Genomic DNA, 15,894 nt, shown 5'->3' on the forward strand with positions numbered 1-15,894 from the left:
AAAAAAAAAAAAAAAAAAAAAAAAAAAAAAAAAAAAAAAAAAAAAAAAAAAATTATAAAACCCAAATTAAGCCCAAAACTAATAAAGCCCAAATTCAAATGGTTAGGTCAAAAAAAAACAAAAAAAAAAAAAAATTCAAACACGTGGTAGGTTGAAGCTTCTTCAAAGATAATCGAATAGAAGACATTTAAAATGTCTTTTTTTTTTTTTTTTATCAACTAATTTAGTAAGCTTCAAGATAAATATCTTTGATGAACTAAAAATTAAAGATTTATTCTTAGATACAGAACAATCGTTTAACATTCAAATCAAATATACACTCGAGTAAGAATTAGAAGACCATAAATTAGAAACAATAATATTCAATAGATTAAAAATTTATTACCTTTGAGTAGTACGACCGGAATGTTTTCTAACAAATTTAAAGTTTAAGACTTTCCATCTCAATGATCATATTTCTTTAAAAGCTTCCTTATATATATAATATGAATTTTTTACAAATTTTATTATAAAATTCAAAATCATAAATGATTTTATTAAAAATTTAGTTAAATAAAATAGTTTAAAACGGTAAGAATTTTGTAAACACAATTTATTTTATATTCAAAAATAATTTTCAAAAAATTTCATAAATTTAATATAAATAAATTCATATAATATTGGTGGTGAAAAAAAAAATCAAAATATGAAAACTTAATAACATAAAAAAAAAAAACAATTAGAGTAAAATAAATAAGAGAAAAACTTATAAAAAAAATAGAAGGATTATAGTTACAACTCCACTTAATTTAATTTTTTATTTTAATCATTTTTTAACCTACCTATCAAGCAAAAGATGTTGGATTCATCGGTCAAACTCTAATTTAATCTTATTCATTGATCTTATTATTTATCACTATTCAAATTGAAAACCAAATCTACATTTATTTATAGACAAATAGCAATATTAAAATTAAATAAATTTAAGAATAAAATAAAAGTTAAATTATAAAAATATGTCCATTGTTTTATCTCAAAATTATTTCCGTCCTTTAGTTTAAATTACAACTTAAAAAATGTTTAAAAATAGCCTTATATTAGTAGTTTATTTTAAAAATACCTCCAAACCATTAATAGCATTTCAAAAATACCCATAATTAATACTCTTTTTAACTTTTAAAAAAATTCAAAAATATTCTTAGGATTAGTACTATATTAAAAAAAATACTCATGAAATTTTAAAACATCTTCACTTTTATGAGAAAATTTTAATTTTTTTTATTGTCTATCGACATCTCATTGATTATCTCCAAATTTTTAAAAAATTCAAAGGTACTTTTGAAACATTATTGAGAGTTATATTTTTTTAAATTTTTTATTGGAAGTGGAAGGATATTTTTAAAATTCAAATTAATGATTTTTATTTTTTTTTTAATTTAAGAGTATTTTTGAGTTTTTTTAGTATTATTAAAACTTATTAATTTAAACAAAATAAAAAGTTAAAAGAAATTTTATTAATTTTAAAATGTAGAGGGACAAAATAAATAAATAAATAAAATAAAAAAGTTCAAAATTCAAGTAATTTTTTTATACAAAATTAGTTCAAGATTTGAATGGTGTGGGATAAGAGAGAAATTGAGAGAGAGATCTAGTATAGGAGTTAAAAGTAACTACAAGCAGTATTGAGGTGAAAATCAAAAGATGTAGTCCAAGCAGTTCATCTTTGCATGTAACCTAGAGTGAGAGAGAAAGCAACAAAGAGATAGAAACAGTGAGATTAAAAAAAGAAAGTTGATGAAACCCTAAGGGGAGGGTACACACAGAGTGGGGGTATCCTCCCCCTTCCTCTCCCTTTGTCCTCTGTTCTCCGATCATCACAAAAAGTTGGATACTGTTCATCTTTATCCATCCTAAAATTGGCATAATATGTGTGTCTCACTTTCATTTCTACTCAGATTCATGTAGCTACCAAGTATTCTTCTTTAAATTTAAATTCACCCCACAACTTTCTACTTTGTCATTGCCCTCTACGTGTTTGATGAATGTCCCACCTCCCATGTTGTTTTTGCTGGTGGTAATGTAAGGTGTTGATCATTCAACCCCATCTTTTGTCTCTGCGCTGTTTCAATCCCTTTTGGAAATTCTCAAATTTAAGATCTAACTTCCTTATCTTTTAATGTCTTTCAATTTTAGATTTCTTCTTTTTCATTCACTCTTTGTTCTCATCTATTTAGCAATTGTCACCTTCTTCTCTTGTTTTTGCTTTGATGAAGCCCTGTTTCACTAAATACCAAGCACCAAGCACCATCGATGACTCTCTAATGTGTCTCATTCTGTGTCTGTGTCTCTGCATGTTAAGCTTTTAACTTTATTTCTTCTCTTTTGGGGTTGTTTATCTTTCTCCCCCAAAATTTGCCCTAAGCTCCTCGTTTGTCTCTGCTTTTTTTAGGTTTTTTATCTCTCTCCCCAAAATTTGCTCTCTTAGTTTCTCTCAAATGTGTTTAGTCTCCTTTCTTTGAGACTCTCCAAAGGAAATCCAAAGGAAATGTTGCTGAAATGGGTCATTGGATCCTTGATTCTCTCTTAGTTTTGCCAAGAATCTTCATATCTTGGTGGTGGATCATGAAACCTTGTCTCTCAAGCACTTGAGTTCATTGCTTAGGCAGCAATCTTACAATGGTATATAGCATCACAATATTTCCATTAATCTCTTTCACCATCCTAATTTTAAAATTTTAAGCAACCATCTAAAATTAATGTTATGCTTCTTTTTGTATCTGGTTCCCGGTTGCAATCCATAAAAGAAACTCAATACATTTTAGTGGTAGATGTATGATGAGGTTTGAGCTTATAAAATTGTTATGGATGTTGTTGTGATCGATGAACCACTTCTTAAATAAAAAAAAAAAAAGATTATTATTGTGATGTTTTTATTTAATACTATGTTTCCACATAAAAATATTTTCTTAATGATAGAGTACAATCCCTTCCACTCAATTTCTTCTTTTTCATTTTTTAGGAATTAGAAATAAATTCAGAGCATATAAGTAAAAGATATGAATACTTGTTTATGTTTCAATAAGACAAATTATGTGTGTATCCGATCTATTATCTATCAATTTTCTCCGAGTACAATTGGTTTGTTGATTCATTTGTGGGACTAGTTACAGTAATATCCTTCGGCTTTGAGCTTTTGTTTTTCCTTTTCTATGAATTTAGTTTGCATGACATGATTTTATTTTATTATTATTATTTATTTTTGTAATAAAGGTGATCAGTTCAACCTTGTCATGGCTAACATTAGCATGCCTGATATGAATAGTTTTTCGTTCTTGCATGTGCTCCTTAAGATGAATATTGTTGTCATTTGTAAGCTCAATTTTACTTTACTATTGTTGCCTTTTTTTTGCCGCTAATCTCATTTTAATTAATTTCAGTCAATTAATTGATTGATAACCTACTTTTAATTATAAACAATTTTTAGTATTTTGAGTTGTTTACGGTATAAGATTGAAAATAATGATTTCAATGACTTTCAATCTCTCATATCAGAGCTAACACGAAGAAATTACAATCGAAACAACATACTCAATATGATGATGTGGCAGCTAAATCAAAATGATGTACATATGAAACTTATAATTTTGGAAGAGTAACAAATGATGAGTTTTTTTTTTCTTCTTATTATTATACTTCTAAATAATATAAATTTGAATCTAATAATTACTTGCATTGATTTTTATTATTATTATATTATATTATTATATTATTATATTTTAAAATTTTAAAATTTTAGGAGTTACTTACATACTTTTTTATTATTATATTATTATATTTATAATAAATTTTAAATTCGTACTTTGACGATTACTTACATTGTTTTTTATTATTTTTATATTATATTATTATTATATTTAAAACAATTAAATAAATAAATTTAGAAAAATTTTCTTATTTATTTACTTCTAATCTCCACCCTCCATTACTCCTAACACACTCCACCCAATGGTTAATATTAATTCTTACATTTTGTTACTATTCTTTTCTATATAAATTCATCAACTTCCCCACATTTTCAACACACAACTCCTATAATTTTTTAATTCTCAATTGTTTAAAGTCTCCATTGTTTTGTTGCTCTCTCAAAACTTCCAAATTTATTTCTCTTATTCTTGAGAGGGATTATGATGAGGAAATAGTAATTCTCAATTGTTCAAAGTCTCCATTGTTTTGTTGCTCTCTCCAAACTTCCAAGTTTATTTCTCTTATTCTTGAGAGGATTATTATTGTATTGTGATGAAATAGTTGTGAATCGCCCAAATTGTAAATCTACTCTTTGATAGAGTTGTGGTGTGTTACTATTAAATTCAAATATTTGTATCAGTTTGGTCCTACGCCGTGGAAAGAATTGAGTTTACTCTTGAACTTGTAAAAAGAGTGGTGTAGCGGTTTGACTCTAATCCTTGGAAAGAGTCGAGAAAGTTCTTTATTCAAATTCCTAAGAGGCGCTTGGGGAGTGGAGTAGGTCGGGTTTGACCGAACCACTGTAAAACTATGATATTATATTTTCTAACTCTTTCCTATTTAATTTCAAAATTATTATTGTGATTTATTGCATGTTTTAGTTGATTATTGTTTTGACTTAATTATTTTGTTTTAGTAATTACAGTAATTATCATTTCTACTAAAAAGTTTCATAATTAGAAAAATTAATCACATTTAAATACTTTTATCGTTAAAACTCTATTCACCCTGGGTTGCCATACCCATCCAACAACTATCTCATTCAATTAAATGTCTTCATTATTGTCAAACTATTTAGTTATCGGGAAGTTATGTCTTCAGCGATGAACTTGAAGGTGGCTACGAAACATTGGCAGAAGGGGCGTGTTATTTTCTTCAGAAACCTATTTCTAACGATGATCTCAAATATGTATGGCAACACGTGTATCGTAGTAACATAAACATACCCAAGCTAACCCATAAAGCAAATTGCTTAAAAAAAGCTAAATCTGGAAAAGAATCTGTCGGCATCCAAAACGACAACATAGTTGTTTTTGTCTCAGTCCCCAATGCAACTAGTTATAATAATAATTGTAGTATTAACTATCAACTTATGAGTTGTAGCGAAAAAATGCAAAATGCACCAACTAATTCTCATGATACTCTAGTTACTTCAGACTTCGAAGGAAAGTGATCAAGGGGGATGACATAGAAAGAACAAACAAGGAGAAGAGAGTTACATATTACTCAAAACCTACCAATTTTGGACAAACAAGAACTAATGAGGATAATGGAAGAGAGAAGAAATATTATATTTCTAATAATATCAGATCACAGTCTCATTTGGAATGTGGAATGATGTCACAAGTTAGGTGATAAATGTAATTTCACCTATCTTACGAGTTATTTTTATTTTTATACGATTTGAATTCAATGATGCATTTCTAATTGTTGTTATTATGTTTTCTTTTGGTTTTGAAGGTCGCCCAAAACTTATACTTAAAGTTGATGAATGAACCATGCTTGACCTTTCCCTAAGTAGCAAACCACCTACAGGTGTTCTTCTATCAAGTTTACATACTACTTACAAATTATCTACTTTTAGTTATGTAGGAATAAGTGAGAAATTATTGCTCCTAAACCGATCAAAAATACAAAGCAGAGGTAGAGTCCATGAACAGGGGCAGAAAAAATAAATTAGCTCTAAGGATGCCAGCATCCCAATTCAATTCCTCCATGACTCAATTCAATTCCTCAGTCACAACTTAATTCAATTCCTCGACTCAATTTAATTCCTTAGTTGGTGCAAAAGTAATAGAATCATGAGGCCAACAAATCACAAAATCAGAGGCCAAGAAATGCCAACAAATCTACACGACAGAATCAGAGGCAAACAAATCTACACAACAGAATCAGAGGCCAACAAATCTACACAAATAAATCTACACTCGAGAATCAGAGACAAACAAATCTACACAGCAAAATCAGAGGCCAACAAATCTACACGGTAGAGGAGGCCAACAAAGGCCAACAAATTTACACCACCAACAAAGTTAAAGGCCAACAAATCTACACAGCAGAGGAGGCCAACAAATCTACAACACACCCAGAATCAGAGGCCAATAAATCTACACCATACACAAGAATCAGAGGCCAACAAACCTAGAAGAATCAAAGGCTAACAAATCTACAACACACCCAGAATCAGAGGCCAATAAATCTACACCATACAGAAGAATCAGAGGCCAACAAACCTAGAAGAATCAAAGGCTAACAAATCTACACCACAGCAGAATCAGAGGCCAATAAACCTACACAGCATAATCAGAGTCCAACAAACCTACACTAAAGAATCAGAGACTAACAAAATCTACACCACAACAGAATTAGAGGTCAACCACACAACAGAATCAGAAGCCAACAAACCTACACTGAATTATAAGAGGCCAACAAATCTACACCACCACAGAATTAGAGACCAACAAACCACAGAATCAGAGTGAATTAGAGGCTAACAAACCGCAGAAATAGAGGCCAACAAATCTACACCACACCGAAAATCTCAGAGGACAACAAATCTACACCACACCGAGAATCTCAGAGGACAACAAATCACATAATCTAAGGCCAACAAATCTAGACCACAGAATAATAGGCCAACAAATCTATACCACACCTCACCTAAGAATCATAGGCCAACAAATCTACACTACACCTTAGAATTAGAGGCCAACAAAGGTCAACAAATCTACAACACAATTTAGCCAACAAATCTACACCACAGAATTAGAAGCCAACAAATCTACACAGAATCTAGAATAAGAGGATAACAAACCACACGGCAGAATTAGAGAATATCCAGAACTAGAGAACATCCAATCAGAGGATAACAAACCACAGAATCATAAGCCAACAAATCTAAACGACAGGGAGAATTAAAGGACAACAAACCACAGAATCAGAGGCCAACAAACTGCAAACAGAATCAGAGAATAACAAACCGCAGAATCAGAGGCCAACAAATCTACACCACAGAATCTAGAATCAGAGGATAACAAACCACATAATCATAAGCCAACAAATCTAAACGGCAGCAGAGAGAATCAGAAGACAACAAACCACAGAATCAGAGGATAACAAACCGCAAAGAGGACAACAAATCGCAGAATTAGAGAATAATAAGCCACATCGCAGTAGGACAACAAATCTATAACACACTGCAGAATCAGAGGACAACATATCTACAACACATCGCAGAATCAGAGGACAACAAACCACAGAATTAGAGAACAACAAACCACACCGCAAAGAATTAGAGGACAACAAATCTACAATACACCGAAGAATTAGAGGACAACAAACTGCACAATCAGGCTGACAAATCTACACCACAGAATTCAGAATTAGAGGACAACAAACCACAGAATTAGAGGACAACAAATGGCAGAATCAGAGGACAACAAATCTACAACACACCTCAGTATCAGAGGACAACAAACCTCAGAATCAAGCCAACAAATTTACACCACAGAATTCAGAATCAGAAGACAACAAATCGCAAAATCAGAGAACAACTAACCACACCACATAATCTATAATCAGAGGACAACAAACCACACCGCAGAATTAGAGGACAACAAACCACACTGCAGAATCAGAGGCCAACAAACCACCACACGGAAGAATCAAAAGCCAACATCTACAAGACACCACAGAATCAGAGGCCAACAAAACGCACGACAGAATCAGAGTACAACAAAACACCACAGAATCAGAGGCCAACAAAACGCACGACAGAATCAGAGTACAACAAAACACCACAGAATCAGAGGCCAACAAAACGCACGACAGAATCAGAGTAGAACAAACCGCAGAATCAGAGGCCAACAAATCTACACCACAGAATCCAGAATTAGAGGACAACAAACCACATAATCATAGGCCAACAAATTTATGCCATACCTTAAAATTAGAGGCCCACAAATCTATACCACACCTCAGAATCATAGGCTCATAAATCTATACCACACCTCAGAATCAAAGGCCAACAAATCTATACTACACCTCAGAATCAAAGGCTAACAAATCTATACTACACCTCAGAATCAAAGGCCAACAAATCTACATCACACCTTAGAATCAGAGGCCAACAAACCTATACCCTACCTCAAAATTAGGTCAACAAATCTACACTGCAGAATCAGAGGCCAACAAATCTATACCACACCGCAGAATCAGAGGACTACATAGTAGAATCAGAGGCCAACAAATCTACATCACACCGCAGAATCAGAGGACTACATAGTAGAATCAGAGGCTAACAAATCTACGACAGAATTAGGCTAACAAATCAACGGCAAAATTAGGCCAACAAATCTACGGCAGAATCAGAGGCGAACAAATCTACTGCAGAATCAGAGGCGAACAAATCTACACAGCAGAATCAGAGGCGAACAAATCTACACAGCAGAATCAGAGGCCACACCGTAGAATCAGAGGACTACATAGTAGAATCAGAGGACTACATAGTAGAATCAGAGGACTACATAGTAGAATCAGAGGCCAACAAATCTACGGCAGAATCAGAGGCCAACAAATCTATGGCAGAATTAGACTAACAAATCTATGGCAGAATTAGGCTAACAAATCAACGGCAAAATTAGGCCAACAAATCTACGAATCAGAGGCAGGCCAAAAAATCTACGGCAGAATCAGAATCAGAGGCCAACAAATCCACATAGTAGAATCAGAGGCCAACAAATCCACATAGTAGAATCAGAGGCCAACAAATCCACATAGTAGAATCAGAGGCCAACAAATCTACAACAAACCACAGAATCAGAGACCAACAAAGGCTAACATAGCATAATCAGAGGCCAACCAAGGCCAATAAATCTACACAGCAGAATCATGAGGCAAACAAATCTACACAGCAGAATCATGAGGCCTCCAAATCTACATATGGAGGTGGCCAGCAAATTTACGTAGCACAATCATGAGGCAAACAAATCTACACAGGGAGGAGGTCAACAGTAGAATCAGAGGCTAACAGAGGCCACAAATCTACACCACAGAATCAAAGACACATAACATAATCATGAGGCTAACATTTCTACACAGCACAATCATGAGGCCAACATTTCTACACAGCACAATCATGAGGCCAACAAATCTACATAGGGAGGTTCAACCTCTCTTCCAGGAGGGAAAAGATTCTGACTTATTGCTCCTAGTCATGTGCCTAATCCTACATTGCTTGTTACTGCCCACTTTGTAATTCATGGTCTGAGGATGCTTGACCACAATTTCCAGCATGTTGGTTCAAACTACAATTCAATTCCATATAGCATCAATAAGACGACTCCAGAGGTATTTGATAAAATTCAGATCCCATATATACATCAAGGTGATGTTGCTCAGCAGCCGCTTGAAGCAATGAAATTTAGTGGCACATCAGAAGGGATTCAGTTGATGTCAAAGAACATCACTTTACCTGATTCAACGAACTTGGACAATATTGCTGCAAATTTTGGAAATGAAGGAAGCCAACAACATTGAGCAAAATATGATTATCTCTTAAATGTTTTAGAAGACGATCCATACGACTTTGGCAGCGACTTTAGTCTGAGTGATGTAGATAAATACTGTTCTCGAAAACGAAAGCGATCCAGATAGCATTATCAATGACAATGCATAAAACTTTCAAGTTGAAATCAACCAATAAATAGGTATGTTTTACTTTTATAATGTTCTCAATGTCTTTAAAAATCTTTTATAAATTAAAAGTCAATCCGAGGAGAAAGAAAATATTTCTTTAAAAAGTTTCCTAAATCAAATATAAATATATATATATATATATATATTTAAAAAATATCTAATAAAAAGACATATGCCAAAATATTTTCAAACCATTCAAATATATAAACAAATTATTCTAGAATTCAAAATCATAAAATACTTATAATTATATTTTATTAAATAGGTAGTAAAATAAGTAAACACTTTCAAAAATCTATTCTTATTAATTAAAATATTGAAATATTATAATTAAATAAACTTAATGAATAAAATAAATATTAAATTAATAAAATTATGTCTATACACTTTCAAAAATCTAGATAAGAATTTTAAACTTAAAAAAAAATAGTTAAAAAATACTCATGAAATTTTAAAAGGAAAAGTAAGTTAACCTATTTCACCTTATATAAGAAAATTTTAATTTTTTTATCATGACATTTCATGGATTATCCCCAAATTTTTAAAAACTTAGGAGTACTTATGAAACATTTTTTTAAATTTTAAGATATTTATTTTTTTTTAATTTAAGAATATTTTTGAAAAAAAAAAATTATGAGTATTTTTTTAGATTTTCTTAACAATGGAAAGATATTATTAAAATTTATTTTTTTTAAAAAAAATACAAAGTTGAAAGAGTATTTTTATTAATTTAAGTGAACATAGACATAAAAAGTTAAAAGAAATTTGAATCTCAATTAATTTTTTTATACAAAAAGTTCCCGATTTAAATTGGGTGGTATTAGAGAAAATTTTTGGAAAGATGGTCAAGTAAGGACAAGCAAAATTAAGGTGAAAATCTAAGTTGCTGTGGAAAGTAGTTCACATGTAAGACCCTAATTTCAAAGAGGAGTGAGAAAACCACAAAGAAACAAAAATGAGTGATATTAGAAAGAGAAAGGAGATGGGTAGGCACCAACCCAAGTACCCTCTCCCTTCCTCTACCCTTAGTGGGGTACCCTCTCCCTTCTTCTAAATTTTCTTTTAAATTTGTCTCGGCCCTCGTACGGCTATCATCACAGAAAGTCGGGTCTTGTTCATTTTTATCGATCCAAAAATTGGCATAACATGTGTTGTCTTGCTCTCATTTCTACTCAAATTCATATACCCATCAAGTATTCTCGGTTGAAACTCAAACTCACCCACACAACTTCCTACTTCGCCACTACCCTCTACGTGGTTCATGAACATGGATAGTGCAAGGTGTTCCATTCAACCCCACCTTTTGCCTCCTTGTTTTAATCATTTTCGGAAGTTCTCAAAGGTAATATCTTACTTCCTTTTCTTTTAATGTCTTTCCATGTCGAATTTCTTCATTTTCTTTCCCTCTTTGTTTATTTTGAAGCATCAAATTTTGTAAAATTAATTCAAACCATGGATATAAATTTCAATTCCAATTGAGACTCTTTAGCAAATTATAAGCTACTCTCATCCATTTAGCAATCGCCAACTTTTCCTCTTGCTTTTGCCTCGATGAAACCTTGTTTCACTGAGCACCCTCACTGACTCTTCCTTTTTCTTTGTCTATGCATATTGAGCTTTTAGTTTAGTTTCTTCTCTTTTTGGTTTGTACATCTCTCTCCCCAAAAATTTAATTTGCTCTCTCAATTTCTCACAAATCTAGGAGTTTAATCTTCCTTCTTTAAATAGGTTGTAAATGCAGGAAATGAGTCATTGGGTTCCTAATTCTCTCTCTAGCTTTTAAAAATCTCCATATTTTGATGATGGATCATGAATTCTCGTCTCTTAAGCACTTAGACTTCATTGCCTGAACAACAATCTTATTATGGTATAAAGCATTCCATTAATCTCTTTCACTATCCTAATTTTAATTTTTTTAAGTAAGGGTCTTGCTAATGTTATGCTTCTTTTTGTATCGAGTAACATGTTATAATGTGTAAGTGCAATCTTGAACGTGGTTAGAAAAGCATTAGCAAGAAAAAACGTACTATTTTTTTCAAAATCTTATTTTTAAAGATGATCTTAAATATATATAGCAACATGTGTATTGGAGGAACATAAACATTGTCAAACAAACCCAAAAAGCAAATTGTGGAAAAGCCAAACTTAGAAAAAAAAAATGTCTGTATCTATATTAAGTTGTCTGTAGCCTTAAAAATGTAATTTCTCCTAATATTTATTCTAAAGCCATTATTATATGTAATTAAAAATATTAAAAGTATTTTTAATTCCAATTTTAGAAATGTTAATTGTAATACTTTAATTAGGATAATTTAATTAGATTCTAACACATACTTTAATCATTTAGACATATTTTTTCAGCAAAAAGAAAATTTTTATTTATTCATTATTTACTAAAAAAATAGTGATTATGGAATTTAATATTTTGTTGGAGCCAAATTTTGATAAAAAAGAAATTCAAATTTTCAATATTAATTTAAAAAATTATTTAAGCACTTTTAATCAGAGTAAAATCTAATCATTTACAATATTTACCATGTTTACAAATATGATTTTCTAATCAAATTATTTAAATTTATTAAAATTATATATGAATATAGATCACTCTATGTAAACCATTTATTTTAAAATTTAGAATTTAAATTTTAAATTTAAACAAAAAATCTTATATTTTATATTTTCAAACATAAAACTTAAAAGGATTATACTCCCCTAGTATTTCTTTGTTTTTGTTGGCTTTTAAGAAATATTTTCAAAATATAAAAGCATAGAGTAGTTTTAAAATTTAGCATAATCATAAAATATTTATTTATGTTTTGGAATTTTCATAAGAGAAAAAAAAAAAGAAAAAAAGAAAAGAAATTGGGAGTGGTTAGGGAAGCATCTGATGATGACATTATTTTGGTTTACTTATAAGCTTACAAGAGAAGAGGATTAATTTAATTTGGTCCCGTGTGACCTTTTTCCTGTTTTGAAACACCCAATTTTGTAAAATTACTTTAAATCGTGCATATAAATCTAATTTTATAAAATTACTTCAAATTGTGGATACAAATTTCATTTCTAACTAAGACCGTTTCAGCTCTGTGCTACTCTTATCCATTCAACATTTGACAGCTTCTCCTATTACTTTTGCCTTGATGATAAAGTCTCGTTTCACTAATCACCGTTGCCGTCTCCCTCCCTTCTTCAGTTATGTTTGTGTCTGTGCATGTTGAGCATTTAGCATTTAATGTTTTGTCTTCTCTTTTTCGAGTGGTTCATCTCTCTCTCCAAAATTTACTTTATCAATTTATCTCAAATCTAGAAGTTTAATCTCCCTCTCTATGGAAAATACTCCTTCTCAGATTCAAGAAAAATGTGTAGAAAAGATTATATTAATAACTTACCCTCGGACATTATTTATAGAGGGAAAAGATGTTGAATCCATTCATCAAACCCTAATTTAATCTTATTTATTTTATTAAATAAGTTTGAGAATTAAATAAGGACTAAATTAACAAAATTCACCCTTATTTATCCTAAAAATACTTAGGCTTTCAAAATTTTCAATAATAACCTTAAATCTTAAATGTTTAAAAATATCTATACGACAGTGTTTTATTCTAAAAATACCATTGAACTTTTTACATTTTTACATTGTTTAAAAAATATCATTGATTTATACCCTTCAACATTTAAAAATAAAATAAAAAATACCCTTCCATTAGTACTATATTTAAAAGAACACTAATTGAATTTGAAAAATAACATTTAACCCCTTTTATTTTTATAAAAAAAATTAATTTTTTTTACTCAAACATCTTATAGATTATCTCTAGATTTTTTAAAATTAAATGACACTTTTGAAACACTTTTTAAGTTAAATGATTTTTTTTAAACTTTTTGGAAGTTAGGTTAGTTTTTTTTTTTTAAATAAATATTAACTATTTTCATCCAAAAATAATGATTGGAATATTTTTAAATTTTTTTAAAAAATTTAAAAGTATTTTTGAAATTTTGTTAAAAGTTTTAAGAGAATTATTATTATTATTATTATTATTTATTTTTATGAAAGAGTATTTTTATTAATTTTAAATGAGTGGAGCATAGACCTAAAATATTAAAAGAAGTTTGAATCTTAACTAATTTCTTTATACAAAATTAGTTTAAGATTTGAATGAATGGCTTGGGATGGAGAGAAATTGGGAAGAGGGTCAGAAGTATCCACTGGTGAGATTGAGATGAAAGTCAAATATGCATAACAAATTGGCATCACTGCATGTAAAACCCTAGTGTCAAAGTGAGAAAGAAAGCCACAAAAAGACAAAAAAAAATAGTGAGATTAGAAAGATAATGTGATGAAAGGAAGACCGGAGAGGTGTGTACCCTCCCCTTATTCTAGCTCTATCCTCGGTTATCTGTCCTCGTACAGTTATGATCCTCACAAAAAGTGGAACCTTGTTCATCTTTATCCATAAAAAAATTGTAATAATCTATATGGTCTCCCTATCATTTCTACTCAGATTTGTGTATCCACCAAGTATACTTAGTTGAAATTCAAACTCTCCACCCCTTCCTACTTTGTGGCTCTTTACTTTGATGAATGTTCCCCTCCATGTTTTTGCTTATGATAGTGCAAGGTGTTGTCCATTCAACCCCATCTTTTGCCTCCTCCTCATTTCAATCCCTTTTTGGAAGCTTCAAATTAAGATCTCACTTCATTTTTTTAATGCCTTTCCATGTCAGATTTCTTCTTTTTCATTCCCTCTTTGTTTCTTTTGAAGCACCCATTTTTGTAAAACTACTTCAAACAGGGAATATAAGTTTTAATTCAACTAAGACTCTTTCAGATTTGGGCTACTTATATTTATTCAATTGTCACCTTCTCCTCTCTCTCTCTTCTTCTTTTGTGTTTGTGTCTCTGCATGTTAAGCTTTTAATTTTGTCTCTGCTCTTTTTGGGTTGTTCATTTCTCTGTCCCAAAATTTGCTCCCCTATCTTCTCTCAAAACTAGAAGTTTAATCTTCTTTTGCAGACTCTCTATAGGATGGGCCCTTATTCTCTCCCTAATTTTGCCAAAAATTTTGTGAGGGTAGTAAATGGCAGATGTAAGTTGGAATTTGAGTTCATGAATTGTTATGGATCCTAGTTGGGTTGATCATCAATTTCTCAAACACGAAAAATAAGAAATGTTAACTTGATTTCTTAATTTTGTTAGTTTCTTATTAAAAAAGAAAGGGAAATGTTAACATAGAGTTGAGTCACTTTTACTCAATTTCTTTTTTTTTTTTTTTTAATTTTTAATTTTTTTTCTGATGAATCCCTTCTTTGTTTAAGTTTCTACTAGACCAATTATCTATACTTTTTCTCAAGGATATAAAATTATTATAATTATTATAAAAAAATTAAATAATTAATTACAAAATGACGGTCGGGTCACATCAAACCAAAACCACAAATAAATAGAAACCCATTACAATGATCCTAATCTAAAGGCCATGATCCAATAAGCCCAGCCTATTGGACACCTCACGCCCAAACTCCAGTCCATCAACTTCCCAAATAGTGGCCCAAGCCCATGCACACCTTCGTCTCATCACAACTATCCGATGTCATCTAAGTTTCATGTACGCCTTGCATCGGCTTGGGTTGCTCGTTGTAGTCATATAAATTTCAATCATCTCAAGTCTAATAATTTCATCTTGGGTTCAATCAATTTAAGCTTGCTCGTTTCACTCGTTGTAGTCATCTAACTTTCGATCGACTTGGTTTGTTTGTTTCAATTTTGGTTAAGTCAATTTAAGCTTTTCATGTGAATTCAAATCTATTTTAAGTCATAGTCGTGGTCATTTCCAGTTGTTTCATATAATTTTAGCATATTTTAGATCAAAATAAGTTTGACCAACTACTTTTTAAGTGGTTTTTTCTTATATTTTTGTTGGTAGCTTTTCTCACTCCTTAGAGCTTATTTTAGAGAAATTAGGTGGTTGTAGCATGATAAATATGTTATATAATCAATTTCTCGTATCTTTAATGATTGTAGGGTAAAATTGGATTTCATTAGGCTTGAACTTAAGTGACACCCGACAAATGAATTTGTATTTAAGAATACTCATTAAATTTTAAAAGTAGCATTAACACCCTTCACCTTTATACGAAAATTTTAATTTTTTATTTACCGTGATTGTCACCTCATAAAAAGACTCAAAGGTA

This window comes from Cucurbita maxima, unplaced genomic scaffold (genome assembly GCF_002738345.1).
Source record: "Cucurbita maxima cultivar Rimu unplaced genomic scaffold, Cmax_1.0 Cma_Scf00012, whole genome shotgun sequence".
Lineage (NCBI taxonomy): Eukaryota > Viridiplantae > Streptophyta > Magnoliopsida > Cucurbitales > Cucurbitaceae > Cucurbita > Cucurbita maxima.